Here is an 18,455-nt window from a genome sequence, read left to right on the forward strand (position 1 = left end):
AGAAACTAACACAACATTGCAAATCAACTATACTTCAATAAAAAAAAAAAAAAACTTAGAAAAAAAAACATTCCTTCAAAGAACACTTCAGGACCAGATGATTTCCCAAGTGAATTATCCAAGAATTTGAGAAAATGTAATAGTAAAATTCCATAGACTCTTCCAAAAAGTTGTAAAATGAAGGATGCTTTCCAATTTGTTTTATGTGGCCAGCATGACATTGATATATCAACCTGTCAGAGACATTACAAGAAAGAATAATCACAGGCCAATACCTCTCAAAAAATACATGTTAGAAAAAAAGGTTAAAGAAAAAAGTTTAGGTGATGCAAACAAAATTTATTTAACATTTCATGAAGTGGACCATCTCCTTTCAGAGAACTACCAAATGGGGCAGAAGGCAAGAAGCTTTTATAGCATGAAGAATAAAGAACAAGGAAGAGACAAATAGAAAATACCTAATTGCTGGGGCCACATAGTTAACCTTGTTTTGGGTAAGAAGCCCCAGGTTGGCTTGGTGTTTGGGGATTGGCTGACTGAATATACTGCGTTTCTGGTCAAGGGGAGCATTTACAGGAAAACACTAAATGCAAATGTTATCTAAGTTTCAGCTTGATGATTTGTTGCCCCCATCAGTAGTTGCTCCATCTTGGGCCTAGAAAGTTATTTCAACACAAGACAGTAAAATACTAAATAAAATATTCAAATAGAACCCAGTAAAAAAAATTATATATATATTTGATAGCGTATTATGTTTATTATGATGAATATTTATCCTACTAGTTTAAAGTTTATTTACCGTTCAGAAATCAATGTAATTATCATCATTATTAGAATAAAGAAGAAAATTCATATATCTGAATAAAATCAGAAAGATAATTTGATAAAAATTAGCACACTAACAAAAAAAAAAAAAAGTAATTTCTCATTGGTTTGGAAAAGAAGGGAACTTCCTTAACCTGATAAAAGCTATTGACAACTGTCTTACTGCTGCCATCATACTTAATCTGGTTAAACATTGAACACAATGTTCTACTGAGGTAAGAATAAAACAATGATGTACACTATCATCACTTGTATTCAATATTTCTACTTCAGCCTTAGTCACTGTAATATGAAAAGGGGAAAAAATATATAAAATATAGAAAAGACAAATTAAAACTGCCATTATTAGTGCAAGGCATGATTGCATACATAGACAATCCAAAAGAATTTACAAATAATTAGAACTAATAAGTAAATGAACAAGGTCACTGCTCATTATAGATATCATATATAAATGCCAGTTTAAATTTCTTCTTATTAGCAACTAAAATTAAATGAACATTTAAAAATTCACTTATAATTGTACCAAAATACTACATAGTTATATATTTAATGAATTATATGTACAACCTTTACCCTAAAAAAATCCAAAAAACAAATGCTGAGAGAAGTTTGATTCAATTGTTGATTGAAATGTACATATCTTTTTCATGCATTGGAAAACTCAATATTTTAAAGACGCCGATACCCTCCAAATTGATCTACAAATTCAGTACAATCTTTATTAAAGTTCCAGTGTGTTTTTGGGTGTATGTGAAAATCAGTCAGGTGAATTGAAAATTTATATGAAAAAACAGAAAACCTAGAATATCCAAGAAAATCTTGAATTTCAGGAGCAATGAAATGGAGGAAGTACATTACCAGATCTCAGGACTAATTTTACAACCACTGTAAAGTCAGGGTAGTATTGGCACAAAGATAGACAAATCAAAATGAGTAGACTCCTACATATACGGTTCCTGATTTATGACACAGGCACCACTGCAGTTCATTAGGAAAGGTTGATATTTTCTATAAATGGTTCCTTATCAATCTGATATCCATTTGAAAAAAATACTAAGCCCTACCTCCCACAAAAAGATACTAAGCCCTACCTCACAGAAAAATTAATTTGAGATAGACTCATAGATATACAAGTGAAAAGTATAACAATTAAGTTTCTAGACGGAAAACTAAGAGAAGAACTTCATAACTTTGGGGTAGACAAACATCCTCAAACAAGACACAATAAACATTAAACCTAAAAGGATAGATTAATAAATTGAACTTCATTAAAATTAAGACCTTCTGCTTATCAAAAAATGGCATCAAGAGAATGAAAAGGTAAAACATGAAGACAGTCTCTTCAATAAGTTGTGCTGGGAAAACTGGACAGCTACACATAAAAGAATGAAATTAGAACATTTCCTCACACCATATTAAAAAAAACCTCAAGATGGATTAAAGACCTAAATCTAAGAACTGAAACCATAAAGCTCCTAGAAGAGAACATAGGCAGAACACTCTTTGACATAAATCATAGCAATATTTTTTCAGGTCTGTCTCCTAAGGCAAAAGAAATCAAAGTAAAACTAAACAAGTGGGACCTAATTAAACTTAAAAGCTTTTGCGCAGAAATGGAAACCACTGACAGAATGAAAAGACAACTTACCAAATGGGAGAAAATATTTCTAAATGATATGACTGATAAGGGGTTAATATCTAAAATATACAAACAGCTCATACAACTCCATATCAAAAAACAAACAAACAAACAACCCAATTAAAAAATGGGCAAAAGACCTGAATAGACATTTTTTTCCAAAGAAGACATACAGATTGCTAAAAGGCACGTGAAAAGATGTTCAACATGGCTAATGATTAGAGAAATGCAAGTCAAAACCACAAGATATCACTTCACAGTTTTCAGAATGGCTATCATCAAAGTCTACAAATAACAAATATTGGCAAGGATGTGGAGAAAAGGGAACACTTGCAGACTATTGGTGAGAATGTAGCTTGGTGCAGCCACTATGGAAAACAGTATGGAGGTTCCTCAGAAAGCTAAAAATAGAACTACCGTATGATCCAGCAATTTCACTCCTGGGTATATATCTGAAAAAAACAAAAATGCTAATTTGAAAAGATACATGCACCCCAACGTTCATAGTAGCATTATTTACAATAGCCAAGATATGGAAACAACCCAAGCGTCCATCAATAAATGAATGGATAAAGAAATTATTATATGTGTGTGTATATATATATACACACACACACACACACACACATACATGCACACAATGGAACACTACTCGCCCATAAAAAAGAATAAAATTTTGCCATTTGCAACAACATGGAAGGACCTGGAGGGTACTATGCTTAGTGAAGTAATCAGATAGAGGAAGACAAATACTGTGTTATCATTTATATGTGGAATCTAAAAAATAAAGCAAACATATATATAACAAAACAGAAACAGACTCATTGATATAGAGAACAACTAGTGGTTACCAGTGGGGAGAGGTAAGTGGGGAGGGGCAAGAGAGGGGTAGGTGAGTAAGGGGTACAAACTACTAGATATAAAATATATAACCTACAGGATATATTGTATAGCACAGGGAAATAGAGCTATTATATTGCAAAAAGTTTAACTGGAGTATAATCTATAAAATATTGAATCACTATGCTTTACACCTGAAACTAATCTACTGCTATAAATGAACTTCAATTATGAAAAAAAAAACAAAGCATGAACTGGCAGAAACACTTTATAATGCACTTCTGGAAGTTTTTATATCCAGAATTATTGAATAAATCAATTAGAAAAAGACAGACATAATTCTAAAAAATGACAACACATTTGAGTTTTTATTTTCAAAGATCTAACTGGCTTTTATTCAAAATTGCTTGGTCGTTATTTATACCATCTTATTCCCTTTATATATTTATAGGCTTCTTTTATTCCTGAAGAAATTAAATATAGTTATTTTATACTCTGTATCTGCTAATTCAAATACCTGAATTTCTTGCTGGTTTGTTTTTGTTGTGATTTTGACAATGCCCCGTTTCCCTTCCCCCCACCTCACACAACCAGGAAGGTTATCTGTAGATTATTTGAGGCCTGGGTTGAAGCCCCGGCGCTCTAAGATGAGCTTCCTTTCCTCCAGTTAGTCCCAAAGGGACGCTACCAATCTGGAACTACTTTAAATGAAGTTCCTTGATTCGGATTTTTAAGACTGCAAAAAGGGTGGATTTGGACGGGAAACATCTGTCGTGTAAGGGCTAGGTTGTGGTTACAAATTCTCAAGGACGATTTTATTTTCTTACCACCTAGTGCCAAGATCAAGTCAGGCAAGTTTTCCAGCTGTCCCCTCCTGTGTAGTGGGTTTATTTCTCACCCTCTCTTACACTGACTGAAGGGGTCCAGCTTTATGTGAAGTCCCCTATGAGGCTACCCACCTGCTTCCTCTTTTATGATAACGTTCCTCAGATTCCTTCCTTTTGTGTCAGCTCAGAAATGAATTAAAGCAAATAAATATTCTGTGCAGAATTTTAATAATTTCAAGTGTGAGGGGTTCTCAAAGTATTTCTTTTACCACACTACTAAAAACAGAGTTGTATTTTACATAATCTGAAGATGGTTTGAACCATAAGCAAGGATATCTTCAGCTAGTAAGTGGCAGAGCCAGGATTTGAACACAGACAAATTAACTCCAGACTGTGTTTTTAACCACTACTCAATTTTGTATGTAGATTTCTTGACATGGTTACTAGTGAATTAATGGAAATCTGATAAATATTGAATAATGGCATTGCTCCTAATTAAAGACCAAATAACTGGTTATAAATAGTAACAATAACTATTGTTATCATAAGTAATAACACTCAAGTGATTATAAAAGTGAAAGTAGTTGAGTAAAGAAAATCAGGGTACCATGTCTTAGATGGATTCTCCATATGTTGCTATGTTCACCCAGAATCGCATCAGGAGAAATGATCTTGGTTTTGGATCCACCATCTGACAGTAAATCATCAAACACGCATTAATATCTTTTTGATCCTTCCATGAAGTTAGTCACTTTGTTGTGTATAATTTAACTTCTTATATACTCATATTATTTGTAGAATAAAATATATTTTACATTTTGACCTTCCTCCTCCTAAATCAAAATAAATCTTTCATTTTTGCAATTTGAATTTTATAAAACGTTTATGAAACTACCATAATTTGCTTACATTCTCCATTGAAATTTTGGTATGTAGTTCTGCTGTTTAAACTTTTCCCTTTCAGAGATCTCATCAAGCTTCTAATAGTCTTGTCAAGCAGAGATTTTCCCCATAAGTTTAAATGAGTACTATATGTTCCAGTAATTTGAGCTTTCATGGATAGATGGTTGAGAAAAAAATCCCAGTATATAATATTTTAATATGATAATGAAAGTGCATTCACATTCATGTGTAGTTTAAAAACCTTTAGCATGTAATTAAAACTTGGTTTTAGTTGTTTTGAATACATTTTTTGATTCTAAAATTTTTAAAGAGTAGAAATAGTCGCCCAAACCACAACTCTAGATGCTGAAACTAACCAGACTCCAATATGAATATAGAAATGGAAATAATATGTAATTTAAGTACAATGACATAAAATTTAGGTGGCTTTAGATTTTTTTGGCTAAATGCTATATTGTTATTCCAAAAGATTAACTGGATGTCTGGTGTTGGGCAAAGAGTAGACTGAGAGTTGGGGAACATTAAATAGAAGTCAAAAAATGTGCAAGGTAACATTTTTATAATAAAAAAATCTAATGTTAACTCTCCTCCACCAAATAGGTTAACATTTTCTCTAGAATACTTTTTTGTTGTTGTTTCATCATAAAGTATAATTTTTCTACTGGTTATCTCAGACTCACAGTTACCTAAAGAAAGAGATGAATTTGAGGCTTGCCTTAGAGACATTACATTTTATATCGATGAATAATTCAAATAAACGCTTTGGTAAAGCAAATGGTTTGAGAAACAATGAAAGGAAAGAATGCAAGTTACCTTATTGCTATCATTTCAAGCTATAAAACATTAATTCACTAAAAAAAAAAAGTGGATATAATTTTCACTACACTTTCACTTATGGTTTTCACTGACAAAAAAGAAAAAAAGAAAGTCCAAGAGGTTTCCATAGAGGATCGAGAGGGCTTCAGATAAAAATTAAAATTCCTGCTTAAAACATATAACGATATCTTGGTTGAAACATATGACCAAGAGATTGTACCCACTGGAGGGCAGAGGAGACTATTAAACTAGAAAAACAGGAAGCACCTAGCTCAATATGAGCAATAGGTTAGAAAGTCTATCTTTCTACTTCTAATTCGTAGTATCTCTTTTTTTTTCCCACCTGGATTTGCCCAATGGGGAACAACATAGCATTTTTGGACATGGATTATGAATGGACACATATCTACACTGATATTTCCCCTAAAACGTAAGCCAGCCTGTTCGCTAGTAAGATCACATCAGTACCCGGAAGAGATGTTCTTGAGCAGGGCTTAGTCGCTGAAAGTAGCCATGCCTGGGCAGAGTTCTCTCCCTTGTTTTGTAATGGGATCGTTCTTCCACTGGAAGCCAAAGGAGCCCAGTATTAGGTGACAGGCTTTCATTTGAAACAGTTATCTTTGAAGTAATTTCCCCAACTAATTCTTTTGCTGCGATCAGTTAACCTGAGGTTAAGAGAAGAAATAACTTCAATAAACAACTGCCGATCGAGCACAATTATCCACTGCGATGGCAGCAATTCTAGACCATAAAAGAATTTCCAATGTTTGAAATCAAAATATGAGTATGAAGATTATTTTCCATTCAGTCATTATTATCTTCTTTGGATTAAAAGTTTCAGTTTCACCAGATTCCTCAGATCTGTTTCTTTTTAGTATTTTGTTTAAAAGTTGCCCTTTTTTCTCCCACTAGTTTTGCTTCCCAGAACAAATAAGCATTTCCACTAACCACGGCCGGCAGTTTGGCGGGTTCCTGAGCAGAGGTCTTAGTGCCTGCTTGTACTCAATAATTTTTCAAAAGGTAGAAAACCAGCTTCTGGCTTAGAGGGAAAAAAAGTTTTACACTCTCTTTGACCTGTGTATAATGCATGTCTGAATTCAGGATATTAGTCCATTCATTATTTGAGAACTTAAAAAGCAAGGGACTCTCCCTCAGCCTCCCATGGCAGCTATGTCTGTGGGCTCACCTGATTTTAATATATTGGTCCCCGTTTCCTCACTTTCTGCGCCACATTGAATCGAAAACTGGACAGATTTTGCTCTCTAAAATTCCATTAGCTCTTCATGTTCTTTAAGGAGCCGTTTACTTTATTGAAACAGTGATTGGAAAAGTGTTGCAGTGCGTAAATGATTTGCTCTAAGTTTAAACACGATGCTGAGGCCATGCTCAGGCCCTGCGTGGAGTATTGTTTTAATTACCCCAGTCTCCCTTTCTCAGTTGGTGTTACTGTCAGTGTTGGCACGCTGTTTCTAAGGAGTACATACATGAGATTTTCCACACACTATAGATAATACACTGTCCACATATTCCGTCCTTTTGCACATACGGCTATCTTGGGGACATTTTTGTGTCACTTTCTGTAATCTCAGCTAATAGCAGCACAAAAAATAGCCTCTTTGGATGTTGTGGGTAATGAAGAGAGTCAGGGAAGTTTTCCCAGTGGGGTCGGCCACACTTACTTTCTCTATGAGTGTAGGTGGGAAAAGCTATCTTCTTGAATGTGTTGCCCTTTTCTCCACACAGATTCAACACCTGTGGCAGGACGAGGCGATAGAAGAATAGACTGGAGATTTCTGGAATGTGAGTTGGGATGAGTAAAGAGAAAGATTTATGAGACATTGTGATGGCCTCTTATCCTGGCAATCATTAATGCTCTCATGCATCTTGGTTCTTTTATTGTTCTATACTCTCAAAATTTTGGCTTAGGTCCATTTAGGAATATCTAACTGGCAGAAAGCACATGTTGTGTACAATGATTGTTGTAGTTGACTTTTAATTAAAGTATTTACTGTGCCTACTTATCTTCCTATGTATAAGGACCCAGCTTGGGGAGGAACAGTCAAGAAGAGTCTAAGGGGTACATTTATCCCTCCATTGGCTTCTCCGAGGAGATAGCCACAAAAGAGGCATCCCATTACCTGGTACATGGTGGGTCTCAAAATATGTTTATACATTGGATAGCCTCTGCTTTGGTACCCTATAGTATCAACTGCTTTTTAGTCTTTAAGTGTCATGATTCTCAGATTTGGTCAGTTAACATATATACTAATATTTAAGGTCTGGGGCCTTCTACCTAGGCAAGAAGACAATAAAGAAACTTAGACCAGTAATAGTTTAACTTCCATAATACTACCGATCAGTCTAGAACCTTTGTATTCCAGTTCTCTAGTATTTGAGCTCATCTTTTCTCATGGATTTCCCCTTTGCTCTTAGGTCTCCATTGACCGGGTTCCTAATTTGTTCTTCTAATTCTCCCACTGAAAAACATTCCATCTCTGAACTCCAGCCATCTTATGACTATGTGGCTATTATCAATTGTAAAAAAATATGTGAAATCACACATATACAATCAAAATTGAACCCTCAGATTGATTCTCTACCTGTTTGGCTCAAACCACCACTGCTAAATAGATGAGCTTCTGGGCACCAGAATGTGAAATGCCTTATTAACAGTTTCTGTATCTCTCTTCCTATTTATATCTACTGGACTAATGGACTAGCCCTGATGCTCCAATTATTTTTACCCTCAGTCCTGGAGGGGGATAAGTAAGGGAATGGAGTGTGTGGGAGAGAGGCCTCTGTGGACTTTTAGTTCATCCCATCATATCCTCTTCTGGCCCATACCATTACTGTCCAAGTAAGCTTGATTATGATATTTTCATTTTAGCTTTCCAAAAGCTACAGAACACAGAGGATACAAAATTGCATAGTGGTATGGACTCTGAAGACAAAAACCTTGTTTAAATCTAGCTTTGATACTTTAGGAAGTTATTTATCGTCACTGTGTCTCAGTTTCCTCATCTATAAAATGGGGGTAATAACAATCTCATAGGGTTGTTGGGATGATTTAAAAAGTTATGTATAAAGGACTTCAAAGAGTGTCTGATCCATAGAAATCTCTCAAGAAGTTTTGGCTGTTCCATCTGGTCTTTGTTCTTAAAGAAAAGATAGCAATTTCTTGGGTAGATCTGCCCATCTTATAGCATACCCTAAGCTAACAATAGTCCAGAAAGTTGTTTATGGACTTTCCATCCTCAGTTCTGGACCTATTCTTCTCCTCAGCTTGAGACTCTTACTTCCAGACTTTTCCATTAATTACCTTTCATCCTTCAGAACTCCATTTAAACAGTTCCTCTTTAATTAGACCTTCCCTGGCCATGTTTCCTAAAGTTGTCTCTGCCTATTTTCTATATTTGATCTCATTTTTTTCCTCATAGCACAATTTATTATTATTTTAGTAATTTGTTAGTTAACTTTTTTGTCTGTTTCCTCCACTGGATAGCAAATTTAATGAAAATGGAGACTAAGTTTTAGATAGATAGATAGATAGATATTGATAAATATTGAATGAATATTGAAATGTTGCACGACCATCAGAAATTTCAAGAAGAAACACCCATATTACACCTGCTTCCTTGAAGGAAATTGGAGAAATGTAGATATTCAGAAAAACCTCAGAACACTGTTTACCTGCTTTTTCTGTAATAGCCCTATATTAATTCAGTATTTGATAGCCTTGTTGATTTTTTTATTTATTTATTTTATTTATTTATTATTTTTTTTAAATACTCTTTTTTTTTTAATTTTTATTTATTTATTTATTTATTTATGGCTGTGTTGGGTCTTCGTTTCTGTGCGAGGACTTTCTCTAGTTGCGGCAAGTGGGGGCCACTCTTCATCGCGGTGCGTGGGCCTCTCACCATCGCGACCTCTCCTGTTGCGGAGCACAGGCTCCAGATGCGCAGGCTCAGTAGTTGTGGCTCACGGGCCCAGCTGCTTCGCGGCATGTGGGATCTTCCCAGACCAGGGCTCGAACCCGTGTCCCCTGCATTGGCAGGCAGATTCTCAACCACTGCGCCACCAGGGAAGCCCTCCTTGTTGATTTTTTGAAATTCCAACTCTAACTTTGTTATACTTGAGCTTGAATTGAAACTCGATGTCACATTGCAGTGGACCTAAGTCACTATCTAGAATATGATCCACTGACAAATGAACTTCTACTCCTGACCCAGGAAAATTTGGGATTGATGGAGCCAGACTGTAATTGATACAAGTTCTTCCCTAAGTGTGCAAATGCATCTCATCTTCTTAATACTCTTGTGCTTGGGTCAGTTACCTGCTTGTAACAAAAGCGAAAAACTGGAGGGAGTGATCAGATATCTTATATTCCACCACGATGATGTGCCCTAGGAGTCATGGAACATCTCCAAACCCTTTATAAATTTCAAGTTAACTAAATCAAGCTAGTATTTATTAGGTGACTAGTAGCAGGCATAATGCAATTAGGCATTAAATGCAGTCTGTCCCTGTACTTTGCAAGGATAGAGCCTAATAGGAGTTTACACACACCAAAAAATAACTAAAATGCATACCAAATATGCTATGATAATTCCATTCTATGCAAAAGCTGAGACGGAACAGTGAAAAATATTACTTAACTACCATTTATGGTATAGTTACTTTATATAGAGACACTGGACACTTTTTTTTTTTGACTTAAATTATTTCATTCAACATTTAAATCTGGTTCTTGAAAAATGTTTTCCGAGGTATGTTTTGTGACTTGGGATAGAGGACAGCATAGGGAAAGGGATAGAACTGGAAAAATCCATAGTCCATTTGTGAAACAGCAAATATCATTATGTGATTGAAGCAAGGGTTACATGAGAGAGAGACAGGAGCTGAGACTGTTAAGGTAGGCTGCATCCAGGACACGAAGGGCATTTCAAAAACAAAACCAAAAAAAAAATTGAGCAATTTCTCTTGTCCAGAAGCATCCACTAGCCAAAACTCCATGTGGTAAGACTGCACGACATGTTTTAAAATCAAATATATTAGTATTACCATAATATACTATTGGTGTTACTATGAAAATTTATTTAAATTTTCTAATAATATATAAATATATTTTAATAGCAATACCAATGCATGGCAAAATACTCCAGATTTTTTAAAATTTGAAATTAAGGCATTATAAGCTAGTTATTGATTAACTAAGCTACTTATTAATTTTGATGGTGTCAGTGAAAGAACTGATATTTAATACAAGCTGGATATTCTCAGGGGAGAAATTCTGATGACTACAATTAGCCATGGTTTCTCTTGGTTTTAATTTTGACAGTGTTTTCATGGAAAGGACTTTAACAGAAGCAGGTGGCCTCAAATATTACAAAAGCTAGAACTTGACCACATAGCAATACATTTTGTATTTAGGGGGTTATTATGCTTTTTTGTTGGGCATAAGTCATTATTTTCAGCTTTATTAGTTCTTAAAAATGAGCCATAAATTGGATCGAGGTTTTGGCATCTGGAGGTGTGTTAACGCATGTATTAATAGTGAAGATTTTGACTCTTTTGTTTTCTTGTTTTGATAGACTCTGGGAGGCAAAATTTTTGAAAATAAGATAACAATGAATGAATTTAATAGACTTGACGTACTGGAGAAATTTCTCTAAAAAAAGTGTGGAAAACTTATTTTCATAAGTTTTAATGTTCTAATAGCTTTTCTGAGCTATAATTAGCATACAATAAACTCCACATATTTAAATTACGCAATTGGATAAATGCTGGCATATGAATATGCCTATGAAACTATCAACATGATCAAGATAAGGAATGTCTCCATGGCTCCCAAAGTTCCCTCTGCTCTTTCGTCCTGGCTTCCTCTGCCCCCCTTCTTGTTCCTAGGCAACCTGTGATTGGCTTTCTGTGGGTATTTTAGTGGAGTTTTATATAAACGAAGTATATGCTATACATGACACAGCAAGGATGGATCTCAAAATAATTATGCTGAGTGGAGAAAAACAAACAAAAAAGGGTATATTTTCAGTAGCTTTTCAATACAGAGAGTTCTGTGGCTCTGTTTATGCAGTTTTATCAAGAGAAGACCTTATAATTAGTTTTATAAACTTTGTCAGTTAACTTTGAAAAAAATATAAATCTTTAATCATTTTACAAAGTTAGGGTCACCAGCAAAGCCCATTAACAATTCCCGGGGAATAAAAATAGAATCTGGGTAATAAAATAAAGTCTGACCTTTTTTTCTTTTGTGCTCTGTCTAGTTTCACTTGCTCTTAGCAGGCCGCGTGCAGAGGCCTCAAACCTGGCACTCAGACCAGCGTTCCTGGTGCCAAATGGCCGTGCCAGCACCTCAACTCAGTGGGCCGTGTGCAGAGACAGCACTAATATCTGGAGCCTGGAGCAACACAGCTGTGCCAGCCCAGTTAGAACTCTGCTCCATCCCAGGATGACAAGACCCGGGATAAATCAGCCCCACCCATGGAAAGCAGAGAGTGTGTGCTCTAGAGCATGAGCTCGCACGTCCTCATTCTTTGATCAAAGAATAAAGCTTTGCTTCTGAACCGAACTCAGTCTCATTCTACTGGCACGAGTGACAGCAGGCAGAAGGACCCTTGTCAGGGACCAACGTGGCAGGGTCAGTAGTGAGGAAAAGGAATTATAATCTTAAATACAAGGGGTGAAATCAATAGGTTGAATTCCCCAATGTCTTAGATCTGATTAATTAAATCTCAGTAAGACTGCATAGTCTAATCGCCTTACTTAAAAAATAATAATCAAAACAACTAAATACTTTATGATTCAACTTTAGCCAAAAATCTCAGAAGGAAATAAATGAAAATTGAAAAGTCATGATGTCAATTTCTTTCTTTTTATGGGCAAGTATTGAACCTGACTTGCAAGATTTTTAGTAAAAATCCTGCCAATGAAAAAAACTATTGAAAGCCTGGAAGAGCGATAGTCTCTTTCACCTTGAGCAAACTATTAAAATATTATTTTTATGTTTTCATTGTAGATGCCTCATCTCTATTCAGTGATCTCAGATTTTTCCATGAGAATTCTGACCAAAATTCTCAAATTCTTTAATGGCAAGCAAATCTACACTCCTATATCATGTGTTTAGATAATTTTTAAGTGATTATAATAACTTTTCATTTTTCTTAGTGCCATGTCTCAATATATAGGTACTAAATGAAGACTAAAAGACTGATTGCATGCGTGCATGAAGTAATTAATTAATCCCCCTTGGATTCATCACTTTTATAATTAATGTGTGATCTTAACCTAAAGAAGACCATATTATATCTCAACGTGTATCTCAGTCTGATGATGATCATAATTTCCAATCCTAAAACTTCCATATCTGCCTGGAAGCATTGCTGGCTCTCTAATGAGCCTCCTTTTTCACATAACTAAGAAACTGATAGACTTCAAGACAAACTATCCGTCAACCATGAAGAACAGAGGTGAAGAGAAAGTCAGATTTGAGTTGTTATGTTTCCGTTTTAAAAAATCATTAACAGAGGACATCTCAGTGTTTATGAGATATAGAATTGTACTGAATTCCAGATAGGCATGCTATCAAAGAAGAAAAGGTAGATCATAAAATGAATGGCAAATGATAAGAATTTCACCAGTTAAAGGGAAGGGCAAGGATATAGCATGTACAGATAATGCATTTGCAAAGCTGACAACATTCTTGTGATGAGTGATACAATTCTTCTTGGACTTCTGTAAACCTTTGCAAAATTCTTTGTTAAAATTTCTTCAAGTTAGATTTATCTCACTAAAATTTTAAAAAACATTTTTATTAATCAATTGATATGTCACTTCTTTAATAAAAGTATATTCTTTCACCTAGAAATGCTGACAATATCCAACTGACCTTAGCCACCTTTGTCATTTGCTCCCTCCCTGCATTTAATCACATATGTTTGTAAAATTCCTTACTTGATTTTGTCCTGATGAGAGGAGATCCATAAAAATTTAACTCAAATAAGCAAACTTTTGGAAACTATATGGAGATAATTAAAGAGAGATTCATTTTCCTTTTGTTAAATTACTTTTTTTTAAACATCTTTATTGAAGTATAATTGCTTTACAATGGTGTGTTAGTTTCTACTGTATAACAAAGTGAATCAGCTATACATATACATACATCCTCATATCTCCTCCCTCTTGCATCTCTCTCCCACCCTCCCTATCCCACCCCTCTAGGTGGAAACAAAGTACCGAGCTGATCTCCCTGTGCTATGCGGCTGCTTCCCACTAGCTATCTATTTTACATTTGGTAGTATATATATGTCCATGCCACTCTCTCACTTCATCCCAGCTTACCCTGCCCCCCCGCCGTGTGCTCAAGTCCATTCTCTATGTCTGCGTCTTCATTCCTGTCCTGCCCCGAGGTTCTTTAGAACCTTTTTTTTTTTTTTTTTAATTCCATGTATATGTGTTAGCACACGGTATTTATTTTTCTCTTTCTGACTTACTTCACTCTGTATGACAGTCTCTAGGTCCATCTACCTCACTACAAACAACTCAATTTTGTTTCTTTTTATGGCTGAGTAATATTCCATTGTATGTATGTGCCACATCTTCTTTATCCATTCATCTGTCGATGGACACTTAGGTTGATTCCATGTCCTGGCTATTGTAAATAGAGTTGCAATGAACATTGTGGTACATGACTCTTTTTGAATTATAGTTTTCTCAAGGTATATGCCCAGTAGTGGGATTGCTGGGTCGTATGGTAGTTCTATTTTTAGTTTTTTGAGGAACCTCCATACTGTTCCCCATAGTGGTTGTATCAATTTACATTCCCATCAACAGTGCAAGAGGGTTCCCTTTTCTCCACACCCCCTCCAGCATTTATTGTGTGTAGATTTTTTGATGATGGCCATTCTGACCAGTGTGAGGTAATACCTCATTGTAGTTTTGATTTGCACTTCTCTAATGATTAGTGATTTTGAGCATCCTTTCATGTGTTTGTTGGCAATCTGTATATCTTCTTTGGAGAAATGTCTATTTAGGTCTTCTGCCCACTTTTGGATTGTATTGTTTGTTTTCTTGATATTGAGCTGAATGAGCTGCTTGTATATTTTGGAGATTAATCCTTTGTCAGTTGCTTCATTTGCAAATATTTTCTCCCATTCTGAGGGTTGCCTTTTCATCTTGTTTATGGTTTCCTTTGATGCACAAAAGCTTTTAAGTTTCATTAGGTCCCATTTGTTTATTTTTGTTTTTATTTCCATTTCTCTAGGAGGTGGGTCAAAAAGGATCTTGCTATGATTTATGTCATGGAGTGTTCTGCCTGTGTTTTCCTCTAAGAGTTTGATAGTGTCTGGCCTTACATTTAGGTCTTTAATCCATATTGAGTTTATTTTTGTGTATGGTGTTAAGGAGTGTTCTAATTTCATTCTTTTATGTGTAGCTGTCCAGTTTTCCCAGCACCACTTATTGAAGGGGCTGTAGTTTCTCCACTGTATATTCTTGCCTCCTTTATCAAAGATAAGGTGACCATATGTGCATGGGTTTATCTCTGGGCTTTCTATCCTGTTCCATTGATCTATATTTCTGTTTTTGTGCCAGTACCATACTGTCTTGATAACTGTAGCTTTGTAGTATAGTCTGAAGTCAGGGAGCCTGATTCCTCCAGCTCCGTTTTTCTTTCTCAAGATTGCTTTGACTATTCAGGATCTTCTGTGTTTCCATACAAATTGTGAAATTTTTTGTTCTAATTCTGTGAAAAATGCCATGGGTAGTTTGATAGGGATTGCATTGAATCTGTAGATTGCTTTGGGTAGTATAGTCATTTTCACAATGTTGATTCTTCCAGTCCAGGAACGTGGTATATCTCTCCATTTGTTAGTATCGTGTTTAATTTCTTTCATTAGTGTCTTATAGTTTTCTGCGTACAGGTCTTTTGTCTCCTTAGGTAGGTTTATTCCTAAGTATTTTATTCTTTTTGTTGCAATGGTGAATGGGAGTGTTTCCTTAAATTCTCTTTCAGATTTTTCATCATTAGTTTATAGGAATGCAAGAGATTTCTGTGCACTAATTTTGTATCCTGCTACTTTACCAAATTCATGGATTAGCTGTAGTAGTTTTCTGTTAGCATCTTTAGGATTCTCTATGTATAGTATCATGTCATCTGAAAACAGTGACAGTTTCACTTCTTCTTTTCCGATTTGGATTCCTTTTATTTCTTTTTCTTCTCTGATTGCTGTGGCTAAAACTTCCAAAACTATGTTGAATAATAGTGGTGAGAGTGGGCAACCTTGTCTTGTTCCTGATCTTAGTGGAAATGGTTTCAGTTTTACACCATTGAGAACAATGTTGGCTGTGGGTTTGTCATATATAGCCTTTATTATGTGGAGGTAAGTTCCCTCTATACCTACTTTCTGAAGGGTTTTGTATCATAAATCGGTGTTGAATTTTGTCAAAAACTTTTTCTGCAGCTATTGAGATGATCATATGGTTTTTCTCCTTCAATTTGTTAGTATGGTGTATCACATTGATTGATTTGCATATATTGAAGAATCCTTGCATTCCTGGGATAAACCCCACTTGATCATGGTGTATGATCCCTTTAATGTGCTGCTGGATTCTGTTTGCTAGTATTTTGTTCAGGATTTTTGCAACTATGTTCACCAGTGATATTGGCCTATAGCTTTCTTTTTTTGTGGCATCTTTGTCTGGTTTTGGTATCAGGGTGATGGTGGCCTCATAGAATGAGTTTAGTAGTCTTTCTCCCTCTGCTATATTTTGGAAGAGTTTGAGAAGGATAGGTGTTAGCTCTTCTCTAAATGTTTGATAGAATTCACCCGTGAAGCCATCTGCTCCTGGGCTTTTGTTTGTTGGAAGGTTTTAAATCACAGTCTCAATTTCATTGATTGTGATTGGTCTGTTTATATTTTCTGTTTCTTCCTGGTTCAGTCTCGGAAGGTTGTGCTTTTCTAAGAATGTGTCCATTTCTTTCAGGTTGTCCATTTTACTGGCATAAAGTTTCTTGTAGTAATCTCTCATATCCTTTGTATTTCTGCAGTGTCAGTTGTTACTTCTCCTTTTTCATTTCTAGTTCTATTGATTTGAGTCTTCTCCCTTATTTTCTTGATGAGTCTGGCTAATGGTTTATCAATTTTTTTTTATCTTCTCAAAGAACCAGCCTTTAGTTTTATTGATATTTGCTATTATTTCCTTCATTTCTTTTTCATTTTTTTCTGATCTGATCTTTATGATTTCTTTCCTTCTGCTAACTTTGCGGGGGGTTTTTTTTGTTGTTGCTGTTCTTCTTTCTCTAATTGCTTTAGGTGTAAGGTTAGGTTGTTTATTTGAGATGTTTCTTGTTTCTTAATGTAGGATTGTATTGGTATAAACTTCCCTCTTAGAACTGCTTTTGCTGCATACCATAGGTTTTGGGTCATCATGTTTTCATTGTCATTTGTTTCTAGGTATTTTTTTATTTCCTCTTTGATTTCTTCAGTGATCTCTTGGTTATTAAGTAGTGTATTGTTAAGCCTCCATGTGTTTGTATTTTTTACAGATTTTTGCCTGTAATTGATATCTAGTCTCATAACATTTTGTTCGGAAAAGATACTTGATACACTTTCAATTTTCTTAAATTTACCAAGGCTTGATTTGTGACCCAAGGTATGATCTATCCTGGAGAATGTTCCATGAGCACTTGAGAAGAAAGTGCATTCTGTTGTTTCTGGATGGAATGTCCTATAAATATCAATTAAGTCCATCTTGTTTAATGTATCATTTAAAGCTTGTGTTTCCTTATTTATTTTCATTTTGGATGATCTGTCCATTGGTGAAAGTGGGGTGTTAAAGTCTCCTACTTTGATTGTGTTACTGTCGATTTCCCCTTTTATGGCTGTTAGCATTTGCCTTATGTATTGAGGTGCTCCTATGTTGGGTGCATAAATATTTACCATTCCTATATCTTCCTCTTGGATTGATCCCTTGATCATTATGTAGTGTCCTTCTTTGTCTCTTGTAATAGTCTTTATTTTAAAGTCTATTTTGTCTGATATGAGAACTGCTACTCCAGCTTTCTTTTGATTTCCATTTGCATGGAATATCTTTTTCCATCCCCTCACTTTCGGTGTGTATGTTTCCCTAGGTCTGAAGTGGGTGTCCTGTAGACTGCATAGGTATGGGTCTTGTTTTTATATCCATTCAGCCCGTCTATGTCTTTTGGTTGGAGCATTTAATCCATTTATATTTAAGGTTGTTATCGATATGTATGTTCCTATTACCATTTATTTAAGTGTTTTGGGTTTGTTATTGTAAGTCTTTTCCTTTTCTTGTGTTTCCTGCCTAGAGAAGTTCCTTTAGCATTTGTTGTAGAGCTGGTTTGGTGGTGCTGAATTCTCTTAGCTTTTGCTTGTCTGTAAAGGTTTTAAGTTCTCCCTCGAATCTGAATGAGATCCTTGCTGGGTAGGGTAATCTTGGCTGTAGGTTTTTCCCTTTCATCACTTTAAATATGTCCTGCCACTCCTTTCTGGCTTGCAGAGTTTCTGCTGAAAGATCAGCTATTAACCTTATGGGGATTCCCTTGTGTGTTATTTGTTACTTTT

The sequence above is a fragment of the Eschrichtius robustus genome, chromosome 17 (genome assembly GCF_028021215.1).
Source record: "Eschrichtius robustus isolate mEscRob2 chromosome 17, mEscRob2.pri, whole genome shotgun sequence".
Classification (NCBI taxonomy): Eukaryota; Metazoa; Chordata; class Mammalia; order Artiodactyla; family Eschrichtiidae; genus Eschrichtius; species Eschrichtius robustus.